The sequence below is a fragment of the Mus caroli genome, chromosome 11 (assembly GCF_900094665.2).
Source record: "Mus caroli chromosome 11, CAROLI_EIJ_v1.1, whole genome shotgun sequence".
In the NCBI taxonomy this organism is placed as follows: Eukaryota; Metazoa; Chordata; class Mammalia; order Rodentia; family Muridae; genus Mus; species Mus caroli.
Window position 1 is genome coordinate 72,544,786 of NC_034580.1, and position 4,337 is coordinate 72,549,122.

The following is a 4,337-nucleotide window of genomic DNA, read 5'->3' on the forward strand; positions in this document are numbered from 1 at the left end:
CACACACACACACACACACACACACACACACACACACACACACACACACACGAACACACTCTGCTGCTGGGGCTGATGACCTGAGAGCTCCCAGACTCAAGGAATCCTCCTTTTGCAGCTCCTAGCGCTGTTACATCACTGTCCCTGGTAAGGTTTTCCATTCTCCATGAACTCTCAAGGGTTTTATTTGAACTTTCTTTCTCTTCAGCTTTGTCATTCGAAACACCTGGCTGAAGCTGGAGATGCAGAGCAGAGAACTGGCCTAGCAAGCGCACCACCTACATTCATCCCAAACACTGAGGACACACACACACACACACACACACTCCACCAGTTAGCATGGTGCTTCACACCTATAGCAACAACACTCAGGCTGAGACAGGAGGAGGATGAGTTTAAAGCCAGCCTGGGCTACAGAAGTGAGACTCGATTTCAAGAAACAAAACAAGGTCTAGAGAGATAGCTTGGTGAGCAAGGCACTTGCTGCCAAGCCTAACACCGGATTTAATCCCAAGGCCCACATGGTAGAAAGAGAAGAGAGAATCGATTCTGGAAGGTTGTTTTCTGACCAACACACAGGAATATATATATATATATATATATATATATATATATATAGTTTACATGCCCATATGCCCATACACACACACACCATATATATATAAAATTAGTGTGTATATATATATATATAAAATATATATAAAACCATATATATATATATATATATATATATAATTAGTGTGTGTGTGTGTATGGGCATATGGGCATGTAAATTATATATATATATATATATACATATATATATATATAGTGTGTGTATGGGCATATGGGCATGCAAATGATATATATATTGTGTGTGTGTTTCAGTGAAAGACCTTGTCTCAAAAACTAAAGTGGACAGTCGTTCACAAAGACACCAGATGTCAACCACCTCCTGTGTAAATTTTATATATATAATATAAATATAATCAGTGAATTAAGCCGGTGGCTGTATTTCTTTACCTTATGCTAGTACCCAATAACCACACAGAGAAACCAAGATTTATTTAAAACTGCACTTCAATAGCTGAGCAGTTAATTGCGCCCGGCACATGTACACATATGAACACTCAAGAATAAAATAATAATTTTTTAAAAAAATTTTAAAATTTAAAATTTAAAAATTAAAAAAAAAATTTTTAATCCCAAACAAACCCCTTGGGTTGGGACGATAGCTCAGTTGGAAGAGTTCTTAGCATGCAAGAAGCAGCCGGGCGTGGTGGCGCACGCCTTTAATCCTAGCACTTGGGAGGCAGAGGCAGGCAGATTTGTGAGTTCGAGGCCAGCCTGGTCTACAAAGTGAGTTTTAGGACAGCCAAGGCCACACAGAGAAACCCTGTCTCGGAAAACTAAAAAAAAAAAATAAAAAAAAATAAAAAAAAATAAAAAAAAGCATGCAAGAAGCTCTGAGTTTAATCTCCAGCTCTCTGTAAACCAGCTATGGCAGCTTATAGCTGTAATCCTAGCACAGGTGGAGGTAGAAGGATCAGCAGTTCAAAATCATCTTTGGCTGCAAAGTCAGTTCCAGGCCAGCCTGGACTACATAAGACTGTCTCAAAAACAAGAAGAGGAAGAAGAAAGGGAGGAAGGAAAGGAAAGAGGATGCTGTGTCACGTTCTCATATTCCCATGCCACTTTCTAGCTTTGATGACTCCCACATCATTACCAAACCACACAGTCACACAAATGCAAAGATGTCCTATCCGCACTTTGCCTGTAATCTAGATAATGTCCAGAGAAAGCTAGCTTTCCTCTGAGACCATGCTCTTTAAACAGTGGTGAGAGGAGAGGACACTTCTGTCTCCTGGGAGGGAACACTTCAGCTGTGAAAACCCCAAAGTTGTAAATTGTCAGATGGTGACTGCCCATGAAACCTGACAGGATGCCTGACAGCTCAGCTGAGAACCTAATTACCAGTTACAAAGACAGGAAAAACATGTTACCAGAGAGTGCCTGGTCCGACAGAATGAGGTGCAGTGTCCTGAGGTGCAGCCTCTTGCTTGGACTAGAGCAAAACACAGGAGTATAGTTGACACTGCACACGTTTACTGTCTGAACAAAGGAACCACATCCAGCCACAGCCCTGTGTTTGCTGAGCCCTTGGTAATCTCATAAATTGAACAGTGGCATTTGACCTAACAGCACAAACAGTTCTGATATTCTTTTTTTTCTTTTTCTTTCCTTCTTTATCTCGTTCTATTTTTATTTTTATTTATTTTTCAGGTCAGGGTTTCTCTGCACAACCCTGGGTATCCTGGAACTCACTCTGTTAACCAGGCTGACCTTGAACTCACAGAGCTCCACCTGCCTCTGTGAGTACCTAGCTCACTTCTGGTCTCCTTGATGCCAAGGACAATACCAACCTAGGCTTAACTTGTCACTCGTGGTTTACACAGACTTCAACCAATCCTCCTTGTTTCCCGAAGTGAAGAAGATCCTTTAAGAGGGATGGCAACTCAATCAAGTAATACAGTTAGCCTGCAGCATTATAAAAAAACCACGGGCTGGAGAGATGGTTCAGTGGTTAAGAGCACTGACTGCTCTTCCAGAGGTCCTGAATTCAATTCCCAGCAACCACATGGTGGCTCACAACCATCTGTAATGAGATCTGATGCCTTCTTCTGGTGTGTCTGAAGACAGCAACAGTGTACTCACATACATAAAATAAATAATAAATAAATCCTTTTTTAAGAAAGAAAGAGAGAGAGAGAGAGAGAGAGAAAGAAAGAAAGAAAGAAAGAAAGAAAGAAAGAAAGAAAGAAAGAAAGAAAGAAAGAAAAGGAAAACCATGGGCACAGTGGATAGAGACATCTGTGGCCAAGCCTGATTAACCCCAAGGATTAAACTCAGAGTCTGCCCAATGGAAGGAGAAAGAGCCAACTCCTACAGTCTGGCCTGAGTCCTCTATACCCATGACACTGCACAGCTCTTGCCACATACACAGGAAAAATAGATGTAAAAAAAGTAATAATAGTTTTTAAAACTAGAAAGAAAGGAAGAAAGAAAGGAAGGAAGGAAGAGAGAAAGGCCCATCATGCTAGGGCTGATGAGATGGATCATGCCACTGAGTCTAATGGGTTGATTTCAATACTTGGGACCTGTAATAGAAGGAGAGAACAAATTCCTGAAAGCTGTCTTCTGACCTCTTCAGACATGATGTGGCATGCATGTACACACACATACACACACACACACACACACACACACACACAGGAATGAATAAATAAGTACAGATGAAAAGAGAAAGGCAGGACTGGTGAGATGGCTCAGCGGTTAAGAGCGCCGACTGCTCTTCCAAAGGTCCTGAGTTCAAATCCCAGCAACCACATGGTGGTTTACAACCATCTGTAACAAAATCTGATGCTCTTTTCTGGAGTGTCTGAAGACAGCTACAGTATACTCACATATAATAAATAAATAAATAAATATTAAAAAAAAAAGAAAAGAGAAAGGCAAAGGCAAAATTCTCACTAAGAATTCCCAAGTTACAGAAAAGCAGTGTTAGTTTTTCTTTGCACAGTCACAGTGGCACCCCTGGAACAGAAATGGTATCTTTCTTAGTAGGAAACTTCCCCCCTGAAAACAGTGACTTAGCACATACAGCAACAGGGAGCAAAGAAATCACTTAGGAGTCACTGCATTCCAGATGCTATCTAACTTAATTTGTAAACCAACTGGTAAAGAGATAGAAAGATAGATAGATAGATAGATAGATAGATAGATAGATAGATAGATAGATCTCTAGACAGAGAGAGAGTCAAATTCCTTACTTCCAGCTCAGAAGTTAATTATCTAAACTCGGACAGCTAGTAACAGGCAATCAGCTGTTTGTAGTAGCTCATACCTGCAGTCCTAGCTACTTGGGATGCTGAGGTGGGAGGATCATGTGAGTCTACTCGTACAAGGCCCTGGATTTGGTTCCCAGAAGAATTTTCTTTTAAATAGCCTGGTACACATATATGAAAATAAAAATAAAAAGTAAATAAATTAAAAGTGTCTGGCTCAAATAGAAGGCACTCCAGCATTCCTAACAGGATTCAAAATCACAGAGAACAGTGAACTGGGATGGAAAATAGGAGAAGTGAAGGGGAAGAAGTGGTCAGGGAGAAGGGAATCTGGCTAGGAAATCTAAAAGAGTAGAGAGTCCTTCTGGGAGACCTGCTATCAAGACCTACAGAAGAGAGCCTGGAGACACTGGAGATGCTGGAGACGCTTCCCTCTTTTTCTTCCCTTTCTCCATTTACCAGTTATGTTCTCTTCTGTAAAAGGATTAACAGGATGAGCTCAGTGGGAAAGGA